Consider the following 17500-nt stretch of genomic DNA (forward strand, 5'->3'; position numbering starts at 1 on the left):
AATATCCAGATAAACTAAGTAGACTTTTTAAAATATAATATAAAAAATTATGATGAATAAAAATACTAAAATAGAAAGAACCAAGATAGATAAAAAGGTAAGAAAAATATGAAAAAAATTAAGACCCTTGTATATAGAATATGAACTATCGCAACTAGTCAAAACAGACAATGGTAAAAAAGATCAATTGATAAATATAATTTCGAAAACAAAATACAAATATGTTCGCTATTTGAATAAAAAGTATGAACAAAGAAATTTATAAACAACAATTAATAGAAAAAATAATGGAAAAAATAACTGAGAAAGAACAAGAATTACAACATAGAAAAAATAGGTTAGAAGAAAATATATTAGTAGGAGTATATAATAAATCAATACTAGCACAAAGAAAAGATATATTAATGTTAGAATTAGAATTAGATTGTCCTGAATATGAATTACAACATAATATAATACATAGATCATAATGAATAAAGAAGAGCTTGCAGTAGACGAAAAAACATTTGAAAACCAAGATGGAATGATAATAAAAATAGTATTTTCAAATTTAGGAAGAAGATACAAGAGAATAGGAAATAACTTATACTTAATGCTAGAAAAAGAAACAGCAAAATTAGAAGATAGTTTAACAGCTATGGTAAGAATAACAAAAGAAAATGAAGAAATAGATAAATCAAGAGAAATTGAAAAAATAAAAACACAAGCAAAACAAGAAGTACAAAATTTAGAAGAAATAAAAAATACAAGAATAAGTGAATTAGAAAAAGAATTAGCTAGGTTAAAATTATTATATGAAAATAAACAAAAACAAAAAGATAAAGAGCTAGAATTTACAAATGAAATAAAACCAAATGGAACAGAAACTAAATGAAGATCTAAAAGATCTAAATGAAGATATTGAAGTAAATGAAATAGACGGAAATGGAAATGACCAACAATCAGAAATAAGTTATATAAGTGAAACATATACAGAAATTCTAGAACAGATAAATAAACCAAAAAAATTAGAAATAAACACAGGAGATATGAATAGGCCTAGTACGTCAAGAGTTAAAACCCCAGATAATAGTCCCAGAAATAGTCCTAGAGTTAGTCCTAGGAGAACACCACCAACTTATTATACAGAAAGCTATCAACAATCAAACAGAAATAATGCAATATGGAACACTAGACTAAATAAAAATTGGACACCTAAACCAGCAAATGAACAATACAATTTCTTAGATTTAGATTGTGTCGCAAATATAAATAAAGCAATATTGTTATGGATAGGAAATATGTCTAAACAGTTAATAGATAACAAAATAGAAACAGAGAAAACACCAAGATATATAGAAAGAACATTCATAGGAACAGCAAAATTATGGATAGAAAATCTACCCCAGAAAGTTTAGAAGTACTTAGAAATGATAAGAAAATGGATGGATCCCCATCAGCAACAAATATAGATATACTAGATAAATATGAATCAGCAATAAGAAATGAATTTGGAGGCATGACTACAGATATAAGAGAACAAAATAGAGAAAAAAATAATAAATAGACAACTTATGACAAAATTAGCTATATGTAAAATGTGTTACTTAGAAGAATATACTTGCGCATTTAAAGAATATTATTACAAAGCTAAATACAATTTAGACGAAGCAAAAAAAATAAGAAAACAACATTATACAAAATTACCAGAACCATTTAGTACAAATGTGATAAAGGATTGGAATAATGAAGGAATGGTAGATACTTTAGGATCTAGAATAAAATTTTTAAATCAAATGTTCATACAACTATGTGAAAACCGAAAAGAAAAATTAAAAATGGAAAAAGTATTAAATAAAAATTTATCATGTTGCAAAAATAAAATGTCACCACAATTTGGATGCACGACTAAAAAACAAAAATCTAAAAGATATAAAAATTATAGAAAAAAAAAACTATATATAAATATAAACAACTAAGACGAAGGTATTATGTAAAAAATCATAAAATAAAAAGACCTTACATACCAAAAAGAAAAATATCCCAATGTACTTGTTATAATTGTGGAAAGATAGGACACATAGCTAAAGATTGTAAATTACCCAAAAATCCAAAAAGAAAACAAATAGCAGAATTAATTATAGACAATGAAAAATATATGCAAATAGAGTACATAGATTATGAATTAAGTGAAAATGATAGTATATATGAAGTATCAGACATAGAAACTGAGAATGAAGAAGAAAATATTAACATAGATAACAACGAAAAAGATGAAGAATTATAATGTCTGAAAATGAAATAAAAATAATATCTAAGGAAGAATATCAAGATGAGGAATCATCATAACAGAAAATTATATTTGATAATACGATATTTGAACAAATAAAAGGAAAAGAATTAGATTTAAGTGTTGAAAAAGTACTAGAAATACCTATTTTAAGAAATTGGTTTAAAAGACAAAAAGAAGAATACTATATAGTTAGTCAAAAAGAACATATCATAGATTGTAAATACACAAGAGGAAAAGCATTTATACCTATAATAAATAAAAGAATGATAAACAAAGAAATACAAGATATAAAAGCTAAAACACCAATAAAATATGTACATTTAGGAGGAACAGAAATATTAATAAAAGCCTGCTTTAGAGAAGGAATAGATACACCTATAGAAATATATTTAGCAGATGATAGAATTGTACACCCTATAGAAAAAAGCATAATTAGTGCAGTAAAAGGAAACTTAATATATCAAAAATTTAAGTTTACAATAAGTGCTAATTATACAGTATCATTAACAGATAAAAATATAGATAGATTATTAGTTCTATATTGGAAAATGTCTGGAATAGAACTAGCACCAGGGAGCAAACTATTTACAGCAAGATGTAAAAATTTATATATATTAACAACAAAGCATAAAATAACAGAAAGAAATAAAATTAATAAAATAAAAATAGAAAATCCTTTTGAAAAAATAATTACTGTAATAGAAAATAATAACTATAGCTATAAAGAAATTGATATAGAAGAAGATTTAGAGATAGTAAAAGAAAGATTAAGCACTTCAAGCGTACCAAATACATTGACAAGAGCTACCTCATCAAGGATGAGTACATCTAAAAGAAAATATGAAATTCCACAAAGCTTATTAGATAAAGAAGAAATAACACCATATCATTATTTCATAACAGGAATAACAGACCAAAGAAAATATAAAATATTAATAAATACAGGACAAGAAGAAAATTATATAACAAGAGAGTTAGTATTAGAAGAAGAAATTATAAGAACAGGACATACATGCCCTGGACTACCTAGTGAGATAGTGAACACGAATGAAGAAACAACAGAAAAAGAAATAATTATAGGAGGAATACCCTTAGTAATACAATTTAAAATATACCAAGGAAATCATAATATTTCATTAGGAATAAAATGGTTAGAAAAAGTCAAACCATACAATATAGAAAATGAACAATTAACAATAACTTGTCAAAATAAGAAAATAATTATAAAAAGGACAAAATGATTAATGAAAATATTTATACTTGCAAAAATTATAGTAGAAGGATATCACAACAGATATTATACCCCTATGATAGATAGAGGAGCAGAAGCGAATATATGTAAATATAATTGCTTACCAGAAGATAAATGGGAAAAATTAAAAACACCTATGGTAGTAACAGGATTTAACAATGAAGGAAGTATGATTAAATACAAAGCAAAAAATATAAAAATACAAATATGGGATAAAATACTAACAATAGAAGAAATGTATAATTTTGAACTTACTACAAAAGATATGTTATTAGGAATGCCATTTCTAGATAGATATTATCCACACAAAATAACAAAAACACATTGGTGGCTTACTACACCATGCGGAAATAAGATAGGAGCAAAAAGATTAAATAATAAACAACGAAAACCTATGGAATGGATAAAAGGAAGTGAAAAGATAAACCAAGAAATGGAAAATATAAATAATAAACAAATAACGCAATTAGAAATTATTATATTTGCTATAGACAAAGTCAAATTAATTAATGAACAACTAGAACAATTATATAGTGAAGATCCATTACAAGGATGGGAAAAACATAAGACAAAAGTAAAAATTGAATTAATAGATGAAAATAGTATAATAACACAGAAACCATTAAAATATAACTTTGATGATCTAGAAGAATTTAAAATACATATAAATGAATTGTTAGAAAATAATTACATACAAAAAAGCAATAGTAAACATACAAGTCCAACATTTATAGTAATAAAACACAGTGAACAAAAAAGAGGTAAAAGTAGAATGGTCATAGATTATCGTAATCTAAATGCTAAAACTAAAACATACAATTATCCGATACCAAACAAAATACTAAAAATAAGACAAATACAAGGATATAATTATTTTAGGAAATTTGACTGCAAATCAGGATTTTACCACCTAAAACTAGAAGAAGAATCCAAACAATTAACAGCATTCACAGTACCGCAAGGTTTCTATGAATGAAATGTTTTACCTTTTGCATATAAAAATGCACCAGGTAGATTCCAACATTTTATGGATAACTGTTTTAACCAACTAGAAAACTGTATTGTATATATATATATGACATATTGCTATATTCTAGAACACAAGATGAACATATAAGATTATTGAAAAAATTTATACATATAGTATAAGTTTGAGTAAAAGAAAAGCAGAAATTATGAAATCACAAATAGAGTTTCTAGGAATACAAATAGATAAAAATGGAATAAAAATGCAAACTCATATAGTACAAAAAATAATTACTATTGATAAAAATATAGATACAAAAAAGAAATTACAATCCTTTCTAGGATTAGTAAACCAGGTAAGAGAATATATACCAAAATTAGCAGAACATTTAAAACCATTACATAAAAAACTTAAAAAAGATGTAGAATATCATTTTGATAATAAACATAAAAAACATATAAAAATTTTTAAGAATCTATGTAAAAAATTACCAAAACTATATTTTCCTGATGAAAATAAAACATTTACTTACATTGTTGAAACAGATTCGAGTGATCATAGTTACGGAGGAGTTTTAAAATACAAATATGAAAAAGAAAAAATAGAACACCATTGTAGATATTATTCAGGATCTTATACAGAAGCACAAATAAAATGGGAAATAAATAGAAAAGAATTATTCGCATTATATAAATGTTTATTAGCATTTGAACCATATATTGTTTACAATAAATTTATTGTAAGAACAGATAACACACAGGTAAAATGGTGGATAACAAAAAAATTAGAAGATTCAGTTACAACAAAAGAAATAAGGAGATTAGTATTGAATATATTAAATTTTACATTTACAATTGAAGTAATTAAGACTGACAAGAACCTTGGTGCAGACTACCTATCAAGAAAAAGGAACTCAAACTGAACAAGATACAATAGAAGAAATACTCAAAGCAATTACTACACTTTCTACGAAGGTGGACAGTGTGGGAAAAGAGTTACAAAATCAGAAAGCTAACAGTCGCAGCATGACTCTAAAAATGCGGAGCTACGTCGTTCGGCGGACGGTAAAAAGCCAGAACTAGAAGGAGACGTTGGGAAACATTATAAAACCCATGACAATGTTTGTTTAAATGCAGCTACAGCAAGCACATCTACAACAAAAGGAGCCAGTGGAATAAGATATACAAATTTAAATATGAACAAAATCTTCGATAAACCATTTATTCCAAAGAACCAAAAAGACTCATTATTTATACCACCACAAATACATACTTACTCAGAAAGTTTAAACCACGATAAAAAAGCCTACAACCACATAACCCGCTCATATATTGAAAACCTTTATAAAATACAAAATTATTTAAACTCAACACCTAGATCTCCAACTACCAAAGACCCTAATACTGATTTTATAACCCAAAAGCTACAAGGATATAATAAGTTAATAGCACAACCAGGCACCAATGCAAATCTAGTAAAAACATGTTATAGTTATGGATTACTTAATACAGTTTATACCCAAACAGGAGATGAAATATCTACCATACCAGAGCTATACAAAGCCTTTATGAACTATAAAAGAATTACTAAAGGAACATTGTTTTATATAAAGTTTTATTCAGCACCAGCAGAGATATTATTTGATGAGATAAAACCAATTATACAAGTTATAAAAATTGGTTTGACCAGAGATATGATAATTCCAGAAGATATCAGAATACAACAAGAAATACAAAAGATTGAGATACCAGAATTCTACGCCAACAAAAGAGTTATAGGAATAGCAACTATCCTAAATGAACTAACTAACAATTATTTAAACGGAAATTCAGTATGGAGCTATTATGTACGAGAGCAAGTTATGATATATTCAAATTCTAAAGAAATCAGAGAACAAGATATGGAAGAGATACGCCAATGGATACTTAGTCTACTCAAGCCAGAGCAAAAACCAACAACAAGAGCATTAAGAAAAGGGTTTATTTCGGAAGAATTATTGACAAGATATTGCAAAATTATTGGACAAAAATACCCCGACCATATATGTTCAAAATGTCAAGGAGAAGATAATGTCATCCAGACGTTCAAATCGAATAAAAAAAAGTATTTTGTATTTTATATTTTGTTAAAATTTTGTCCAAAAACGACTTTTTTGTGCAACCTAGTGTATATTCATAGAAGTTATTAAATGGAGCTCTTTAATTTTTTACCTAGAAGATTTTAATAACTCTAACTCTATTCCAAATCACGCGAGTAGCCATTAGACATTACTAAGAGACATACCCGGTATATATATATTTAGTGATTCAAAGGTTTCTTTTATTAGTTTTAATAATAATTTTGTTTAATTTAATAAAAAGAAGTCTATTTTGTACTCTATCTGTGTATCCTTTTTTATTCCTAAAAAATAGCAGATGAAATAGAAGTGAAATAGACGGCTTAGAGGGGAGATAATGAAATTATGTGATTGGGTCTTCCAAAAGCAAAGGAATAATCCGTTTTTTCGTTAACTGATCTGATGGGTCCAACAAACAATTAATTATAACAAATATCTAAATTTTAAATAAAAAAATAAAATACTAGACTAAGATTCTAAATAAAGGATAATAAATAAACGGGGTCCTCTTTTATTCGAAACGTCTCTTGATCTTCAACCAATTACGCGCTTCAATATAATTACCGGGAGTAAGCGCTATAGGCTGTTTCTAATACTCAGAAGCTTGATCAAACCAAGCCTCTGCAATTTCAGAATCTCCCTGTTGAATGGCCTGTTCTCCCCGGCCGGAATAGGTAGTTCAATTCCTTCCCTTAGAACCGTACTTGAGAATTTCTTACCTCATACGGCTCAGCAGTCAATTCTTTTGGTGTCCCATTTTGATCTATACCATATCTAATAAAATCTAATCAGATTTCTCATGGATCTATCCCAGTTTTAGGGTTAACCAAAAGAAAAATAGGTTAATTACATGAGTTTCAAACTGAAATTTGGATGAATAATCCGTTTATTTAGTTTTATCTTTTTTCCCACCATCAGAAGAATAGAGCATAGGCATTTCTACTAGTGTTAGAATTTTCTGAAAGAGAACTATCTCGATTTCATAGATAAATTTATATAGAATCTTTGAAAAAGACTTTCTTTCATAAGAAAGAAAATACTTACTATCTTTGGGATCTGATCCTACACCGCTGCTCAAGACTTTAGTGGATCGACTCTATTAGATAAGTTAATTCCTAATTTTTATCTCACATCATGAGATAAGTACGCAGTTATTATTGTATCGGCCCAAAACCTCGCTAATTGATCTTTACGGTGCTTTCTCTATCTCTCTCAATTAAAGCTTTATATCCATAGAAAAAAGTTGCTAGGCATTTTTATTTTTTCCTATTTTGACTTCTATGAAGTTTCGTTCTTTGCTACAGCTGATAAAAATCGTTGTTTTAGACGATGCATATGTAGAAAGCCTATTTGGTTCTAGTAGTTACTTTACTAGATTTTTCTTTTTTTCTTTCTATAGTGGAGATAGTCACACGTAATGACACATCACGGCCATATTATTAAAATCTTGTTGTAAGAATGGGTTTCGTTCTAGTGCTCGAAAATAATATTCCAAAGCTTTCGTATGTTCTCCATTACTTGTGTGGATAAGCCCTATATTATAGAGTATATAACTTCGATCATAGGGATCAATTTCTAGTCGCATAGCTTCATAATAATTCTGCAAAGCTTCCGCATAATTTCCTTCGGATTGAGCCGACATCCGTTACGGTCGTCATTCAATTGAAAGAATCTCCATTCCAGAACCGTACGTGAGATTTTCACCTCATACGGCTCCTCCCTTATGTGCATAATGAGAATAATACATAGAATCAAAAAAGATTCAACGATGAAAATATTCTCATTATGAACTCAGCAGGGCTAGTGTTTTTACAAGAAATCTCTAGCCAACCTTCCTGCAAGAGATTCTTTCTTAACATCAAGCCTATTGGGACTAGATAGAAATGATAAGATAACTCCCACAATTTTTTTGTTTTTAACGCCTCCTAATTTCCAGGAATTAGTCACTTCAATATCCTTTGATGGTTATACGGGTATCCAAAGGACGAACGAGATGGATGTTTGTTGTCCCAACCATTCTTTTAGTCCCAAGCCCGCTAAGAAAAGGGCTGACTTAGAACAAAGTTTTCGTGTTGTTGATTCCTAGGTGTAGCGCTTCTTCCCCTATGCTGCCTATTAGCGCTAGTAGAGTAGGATTGACCCGTAATACAGAACCTCTAGGCGTAACCTTTCGCTTAATACTAGAATCTATAATTGAAACATAGCATCTGAGGTTGCATTAATCGAGGATACACGACAGAAGGAATTGTTCTATTTCCAAACTTCACCTTCAAAAAGCGTAGATTTCTTTTCTCGAATCATGTATTTTTCTCCTCGTAAGACTGAGAGAAATGAATAAATATAAAATCAAAAAAAAAGAATCAAATCGCACCATCTCTGTAATAGGTAAATGCCTCTTTTTCTCCGGAAGTTGTCGGAATTACTCGTAATAAGATATCGGCTACAATTGAAAAGGTCTTATCAATAAAATTTCCATTTATCCGTGATCTAGGCATAGGTAGCAATCCATTCTAGAATTCTTTTCATTACCTCTCGTGGGAAAAAGATCCCACAAAGAAAAGAATTGTATAATACGGAATAACATAAAAACTTCTTTTTTTTAACAAAAAAACAAAAGATATGAATCCTCTATTCCAATTGTTCCTTTTTGACAGGAATCGAGAAGAAATAAGAAATAAGAAATATTTCAACGCGATTCGATTTCATACTAATGTAGTAGTATAGGAACTATTCTGATTTTGGTGAAGTTACAAATTAGAAGAACTCGAGAAATTTTGATTGAATCATGATACAAATTACAAAGAAGAAAAAAGATCGACTAATCATTCTATGATGAAAATAGAATAACTGCCAATTTTGTGTACATAACGGGTATACACTATACAATCGAATCTAAATTTTTGATGAATTTCTATTCTAATAGAGGGGTAGGTATTTGTTGTTGAGAACTCCAAAACCAAAAAGGAATTAAAAAAATTTTCTGGTATGGAATCATAGTCTATATAATTATAATTACAGTTATCATTTAAGAGTATCCATTAACTATAGTCTAAAAGATATAGACCATCAATTAGTTGATTCGTTCTAATTCATTGAATTAATCCGTTATAAAAATAGAAAAATATCAGAAAAAGAAGGGAACGTTGTTTTTGCAAACATGAATTGAATTTTTTTGAACAATTTTTCGTAAAAATTGTATCTTTATCCCGGAGCCTCGAAGGAAAGAAAAACCGTTCTTTGCTTTGACTTTGATGACAAATTTTCAGTTAAAATGGATTGGTCGTACCTATCAAATAATGGAATATGGATTATGACTGACTCGCTATTCACTCGGTTTTGGGGTCATAATCATTATGTAGGAGAGATGGCCGAGTGGTTCAAGGCGTAGCATTGGAACTGCTATGTAGGCTTTTGTTTACCGAGGGTTCGAATCCCTCTCTTTCCGTACCTTCGCTTAATTCACCAATTTTACTAACAACAAGGACTCAAATAGCATTGTATACCATTATTCAAACAGCTAGACCCTTCTTTGATCTAAAGATATAGATTCTCAATTCCTAATTGCTGTGACGCGTAAAATAGAATACTCAAAAATAATCATAATCAAAATACTGGAAAGAAAAGAATAGACAAGGAATGAAAATAGATCCTTGGTCTATGATACAAAAATGGGGGAAATCTAGATCAAACTCGGATTGATCTTACTTAACTTACTTAACCTTGGGTTAATTTACTTCGCCTAAAGGGAAGAAATTTTTGCGAACCCTTGGTTTAAGTCTGAGGTTTAAGTCTGACGAGAATAATATTCTACGACTAGCAATTTATTTATTTTCAAACCAACCCATTTGCTATCTATTATTTGATTGACTAATCCTTTATATTGGAATGGCTGAAGGGTCAAATGATTTGGTAACTTCTCATGAGGGGATGAATCGAGAGAAATTTGAATCAGAACTCTGGATTTTTGTTCATCCTTAGCCGTAATAATATCTCGGGGTTTGCAGCGATAACTCGGTATATCTACTATATGACCATTAACTAAAATATGTCGATGGTTAACTAATTGACGGGCTGCGGGAATAGTGGAAGCCATACCGAATCGAAAAAGGATGTTATCCAAACGCATTTCAAGTAATTGTAGTAAAACTTGACCTGTTGACCCCTTGGCTTTTCTGGCGATACGAACGTATTTAAGTAATTGTCGTTCTGTAAGACCATAATGAAAACACAATTTTTGTTTTTCTTCTAGACGAATACGATATTGAGATTTTTTACTGGAACGCGATTGGTTTCTAAGATCACTTCCGGTCCTAGGCTTTTTATTAGTTAGTCCTGGTAAAGCCCCCAGGCGTCGTATTTTTTTGAAACGAGGTCCTCGGTAACGCGACATAAAGACTCCTTATTCTTATTTAGTATTTTGAATGAATTCTTATTTCTATTTTTTTATTGAATTTTATTTTACAGAATAAACCTAAACTAAAACTAAACTGAACTAAATGAAGCGAAGTTTACTGAAATAGTGTACTTGTACTATAAATACTATAAAGAAAAGAAGAATGGGATGAATTAGATAAATATACAGAACCCCTTCTATTATATATATATAATTCTTTGCTGACATAATTGGAAGTTCCTATAATAAATTGATAGCTTTTGGAAAAGGAGGAAGGCGCAATTTCAATATTCTTTGATTTCAAAGGAACATTATCAATCATCTAAAAAATGAAAAAAAAAGGGGAAAAGCCGGCTATCGGAATCGAACCGATGACCATCGCATTACAAATGCGATGCTCTAACCTCTGAGCTAAGCGGGCCCACATCACAGAAATCTTATATGCATAGTAATTGACTAAACTACTGGAATTGGAATCTTAGTTATTAACTAGTCAATATTCTATTGAATATTCTAGAGCATAAGGATTAATATAGCGATCTAGAATTTCGATTTATCACAATTCTAATACTAATATTATTAAATAGTGATTGTAAATATTGTTAATATTCTTTGATTTTCAATTTGAATTGAATGGTAAATATTCTTTTTTTTTTCATTTCTTTTTTTGGCATTTGAAATACTTTTTATTACAGTTCTATATTATATTCTATATTATATATATATCTCATTCTATATTTATTTCAAATTCTAATTGTTTAATGCAATGGTTAGTTATAACTAATGAGACATTCCTCGGCTTTCAGGGGAAAGTGAAGATAAAAAACAAGAATCGATCGTTCAAGTATTCAAAATTGAATGGCAAAATGACAGGAAGCAAGACATATAGATCGGGTATATATCAATCTATATTGAATTGCAGATTCCGAAATGATAAAATCATTTTTGACTGGACAAAAAAAGGGTCTCCTATAGAAGATAGTTAATAAAATCAAAGAGGAGAAAACACGTTTTCGAGATAGGAATCGGTATCTAATGAATTCAATGGTTCCAGTATAAATGAAAGAAAAATAAAAAGGAATGAAATCACAACAAGATCCTAATCTCAAAACAAAAAGAAAGGGAGATATGGCGAAATTGGTAGACGCTACGGACTTAATTGGATTGAGCCTTGGTATGGAAAATTACTAAGTGATCAGTTTCAAATTCAGAGAAACCCTGGAATTAACAAAAATGGGCAATCCTGAGCCAAATCCTGTTTTCTGAAAACAATCCAAGGTTCAGAAAAAAAGGATAGGTGCAGAGACTCAATGGAAGGTATTCTAACAAATGGAGTTAAATGCGTTCGTAGAGGACTCTTTACATCGAAACTTCAGAAAGAAAAAGAATGAAGTGAAGGATAAACGTATATACATACGTATTGAATACTATATCAAATGATTAATGACGACCCGAATTCGTAGTTTTTCTATAAAAAATCGAAGAATTGGTGTGAATCCATTCTATATTGAAGAAAGAATCGAATATTCATTGATCAAATCATTCACTCCAAAGTCTGATAGATCTTTTGAAGATCTGATTAATCGGACGAGAATAAAGATAGAGTCCCGTTCTACATGTCAATACCGGCAACAATGAAATTTATATTAAAAGGAAAATCCGTCGACTTTAAAAATCGTGAGGGTTCAAGTCCCTCTATCCCCAAAAAGACTATTTAACTCCCCAACTATTTATCCGACCCCCTTTCCTTAGCGGTTCCAAATTCCTTATCTTTCTCATTCACTCTATTCTTTTAGAAATGGATTTTTTTTCTAAGCGTAAATGGCTTTCTCTTATCACAATTTGATATCTATGATACACATAGAAATGAACATATTTGAGCAAGAAATCCCTAGTTGAATGATTCCCGATCAATACAATATCATTACTCATACTAAAACTTACAAAGTCATATTTTTGAAGATCGAAGAAATCCCCCGGCTTTGATAAAAAATTTTAATCGACTTTTGTCCTTTTAATTGACATAGACCCCAGTTATATGATAAAATGAGGATATTATGGAAAGGACTCTAAATCCTCATGTTAGCGGTCCCAATCGAGATTGGGAATAGCCGGGATAGCTCAGTTGGTAGAGCAGAGGACTGAAAATCCTCGTGTCACCAGTTCAAATCTGGTTCTTGGCACATGATTAATTTGTATGGGTCTCTCTTCCCTAGAATGAATTTCTAATTAATTGATATGAATCCACATACATATTTTTTTATAGTCTAGATTAGAATAATAGCTTTATCCAGTTTAGCGAGATATACCCCATCTAGAACATAGATGGGTAGAGTTTCTTAGATAAAGTATCTAAAAGAATTGGATTCTATCTCCTCTTTTTTTCTCCTCTTGTTCAAACGAATTTGATTACGTAATACATATTAGAAAGGTAAAATTAGTTAATTGTGGAAAGGCTCAAAAGTAGAATCCGAATCTAGGGGGGTTGAAATAGACAACATTCAGCTCAGATCCAAAGAAATAGAATCTGATATTATCTCATTTCTTTGGCTTTTCTTTCATATTAAATTTCTTTATTCTCGATTTCTCCATTCCTTCCTATATGCCTTTCTAGAACCCGTCTAAGTAACGTGCGCAGTACAAAGTTCATGATGCAGAACTCATTTGGTTCATCCTATTGGTGTGACCCATCCGAAAGAAGTATCTTCCAACTAAATGTGAGAATTCCAATGAATCCCTAATTGTCTTTTGTTGTTAGGCTTAATCTATAACAAAACGTGCAATCCTTGAATATCTGAAATTGTCTAAGTGGAAATAGCTTTCTTATCATTCAATGAGCATCTTGTATTTCATAAAAATTGGGGGCAATATAATCCTTACGTAAGGGCCATCCTATCCAACTTTCAGGCATTAAGATACGTTTCAAGCGTGGATGATTATCGTAAGAGATTCCCAACATATCATATGATTCTCGTTCTTGAAAATCCACGCTTTTCCAAACCCAGAAAACAGACGGAATTCTAAGATTCCTTCTGGAGGCAAATACTTTTATGCATAGCTCTTCTGGTTGAGCCACACAATCCTCTATTCTCGTAAGATGATACACACTAGCTAACAGCCCGCCAGGCGCTACATCGTAGGCACATTGAGAGCGTAGATAGTTGTACCCATATAAATAAAAAATGACAGCAATGGAATGCCAATCCTCGGGCTTTATTTGTAAAGTCTCTATTCCTTGTTAATCAAAGCCCAAAGATCTATGAATTAGCCCATGCTTGACTAGCCAAGCAGACAAACGAACCTGCATCTTTTCTATCTCTCCCGCATTTTTATTTGTATAAGTATTTCACATTTACGATGAAATTTATGAAAATTGACCCACCACTTCTTATTCTGGACAAAGGAATCCTGTCTAATTCACTAATTCGGCGGAAGATACTGAATTTTTGTATTTGAAAAAGATTTCCGTAGGGATCTCTGAAGTAGATGGTGGTTGATAAAGAACTCTTTGATCATAATTTCTCGTATGAATACTGCGTCGAACATGAAACTTGTGGTTGGTAATAAAACACCGATTCGCTCGTTGAGACCTAATTCGATCTTCATAGAGTTCTCGAGATATTTTCTTACGAAGTTTTGTTATAGCATCTATAACCGCTTCCGGTTTAGGTGGACAACCTGGCAAATATACATCTACAGGAATTAGCTTATCGACTCCCCGAATAGTACTATAAGAATCGGTACTGAACATCCCGCCTGTAATTGTACAGGCTCCCATAGCAATAACATATTTTGGTTCGGGCATTTGCTCATATAATCTCACTAAAGAGGGGCCATTTTCATTGTTACTGTTCCGACTGTTAAAATTAGATCCGATTGTCTAGGACTCGATCTTGGTACGAGTCCATAACGATCAAAGTCGAAGCGTGAGCCTATTAGTGAAGCAAATTCAATGAAGCAACAACTGGTACCATAGAGAAGCGGCCATAAACTAGAGAGTCTTGACCAATTTGAAAGATCATTTAATGTAGTTGAAATAACTGAATTTGGGGCTGTTCGATAAGGTAAAAGAAACTGAATGGAATTCATAACTGTCTCAATCTTATTTTTTCCGTTTTTCTTTTTATTGTCTGAATATGCAGGAGCTAAGACCATTCCAATGCCCCCTTTCGCCATGCATAAACTAAACCAATAATTAAGATACACACGAAAATGAAAGCTTCTATAAATACAGATACACCCAATACGTCGAAACTCATTGCCCATGGATAAAGAAAAACCGTTTCAACATCAAAAACAACAAAAACTAGAGCAAACATATAATAACGGATTCGAAATTGTAACCAAGCATCGCCCATTGGTTCTATACCTGACTCATAAGTAGAAAGTTTCTCTGGCCCTTTGCTAATCGGGGCTAACACTCCGGAAATGAAAAATGCCAAAATAGGAACAAGGATGGATATTATTAGAAATGCCCAAAAAAAATCATATTCGTAAAGAAGAAACATAAACGCACTCCTATGAACGTGGAAAATATACCGGATTCAATTGGTTGATTCGAATTGGAATTGTCAAGTCATCCATAACTATTTAGTCAAAACAAGAATTCATTTTGGCCGAACCGACTAGTTTGCTTTGTTTATTCGTTTATTGTAGGGCATATCTCATTGCAAGATTCATCGACTGGAATTCGATTTTATTTCCATTATACTTATTTCCATTTTATTTAGTTAGTAGAACCTTCTAACTATATATTACTCTTCGACAAATTCTCCTGTTTCTCTTGTTTTTTTCTCTAAAAATGGGGAATTCTAAATTAATTACTTATCTGATTTCTTCTTTAATTATAAATTCTTTAAAGATTTCTATTTATTTCTATAAATAGAATCAGGAGGTCTTTATTTTCATTTTTTTCTTAGTGATTTAGAATAGAACACGTAATCAAATAGAAGAGAATGTATAGGAATTGCCATCTCAAGATTTAGAAGATCTTGTGTTGGTATATTCCTTTTATTATTATTGAATTAACATTTAATAATATTATTAGGATTCGAATCCAGGTGGAGGGGTTTTTCTTGGTTGAATACAGAAAAAGAAGACTACCTTTTTTGTTGTGCTTCGCTAGGTCGAGGTAAGTAAGGTATACGAAGGAAAAGCCTATTTGACAATGAAAGATACCAAAGATATTCATTTTTCAAAAAACCTTAGCTTGTACACAAATATAGCAGGCCTTTCCTAAATCCATGTGAATTCCTCGTCGTAGTTTTGCATTTCACCAGGCCCGTGAAATGAGTTGACTTCAAAAATTCAATAAGATTGGGGATATCAAAAGAAAGGGAGTCTCACTAATTCTTGTATTGTAGATATGAATATGTAATTCGCCTCCGAAGATTAATGACGAAAGGTTGGTTTGTTTATCTGTAATTGCAAAAATCAATATCTATTGGATCCATTGATATGCGTTTTTTCTTTCATCTGCTTAAACGATTGCCGTGAGTAAACTTATAGGAATAATTGGGTTTCATTTAGTTACAAGCAAGAAATAATAATGAAGAAATGCAAATTATACAAAAATTTTTTTGCATTTTTCATTTTTATAGGGCTATATGGACTCGAACCGTAGACCTTCTCGGTAAAACAAATCAAACTTCTTATTATTAAAATGATCTGAACTGTTTCAAAGACCCAACATGCATTTTTTTGCATTGGGCTCCTTCATTAACTGATCTAAATATCAGTTAGTCTGCCATTTTTTTTCTTGACATAAAAAAAGATAAGGAAATGGCTCCATGGGCTCTGATTAATTATTTGGGAGCATTACCAAAGTGTTTCAAAGGTGGGATTATCTTGACGTAGGTCTGTCTCTGGCCTAGATCAACCTAAGTTAAATGAAGTCTCTATCGTTCTGCTTAAAAATCAAATATGAAACTTCATACACCTTAAAGTTCATATGACGAAAAGAGATTTTTTTGAGGTCCTTATACTCATTATGGCCTAGCATTGAATAGACTGGGTATTCACCTTATCAAGATCTCAAATCAATGATGGGGTCTGTTTGGCACCTCCTAAATGGGCGTCCAAATTGGACCGAACCCTTTGTCAGGCTATGGTTCCCTCAAAGTTATGGAGTAAGACATCGATTTCTCAACAAGATCAATTTTTCTGATTGTATGATGAACTCCCTTGAAAAACATTGGCGCGCGTGTAAACGAGTTGCTCTACCAACTGAGCTATAGCCCTTAGTGCTTGTGATACATATTTTATCATGTAGGTAAATTCTTGTCAAGAGAAATATTCCATGATCCAACATCAAGAATCTTTGATCTCTTTGAGTGGTATTCCTTATATTAGTATTGCTTATAAGTAATATGATATTTATAATCCATCGACAGGATGGGTTTCGTTTGGTTCTTTTTGGGATGATAAATGACCTACTTAACTCAGTGGTTAGAGTACTGCTTTCATACGGCGGGAGTCATTGGTTCAAATCCAATAGTAGG

General features: G+C 30.9%; 1 protein-coding gene and 3 non-coding genes across 4 annotated transcripts in view; 3 read left to right on the plus strand and 1 right to left on the minus strand.

Annotated features, from left to right (window-relative positions):
* Positions 1-17500, plus strand: part of LOC138338147 (cytochrome b6-f complex subunit 4) — an 81710-nt gene that overhangs the window by 20404 nt on the left and 43806 nt on the right. The window lies entirely within an intron of this gene.
* TRNAS-GGA (transfer RNA serine (anticodon GGA)) lies at positions 9966-10052 on the plus strand. The gene has a single exon. It is a non-coding gene; the product is annotated as a tRNA-Ser (tRNA).
* TRNAT-UGU (transfer RNA threonine (anticodon UGU)) lies at positions 11349-11421 on the minus strand. The gene has a single exon. It is a non-coding gene; the product is annotated as a tRNA-Thr (tRNA).
* On the plus strand, positions 13111-13183 carry TRNAF-GAA (transfer RNA phenylalanine (anticodon GAA)). Its single transcript has one exon. It is a non-coding gene; the product is annotated as a tRNA-Phe (tRNA).

Source organism: Solanum lycopersicum, chromosome 9 (genome assembly GCF_036512215.1).
Source record: "Solanum lycopersicum chromosome 9, SLM_r2.1".
NCBI lineage: Eukaryota > Viridiplantae > Streptophyta > Magnoliopsida > Solanales > Solanaceae > Solanum > Solanum lycopersicum.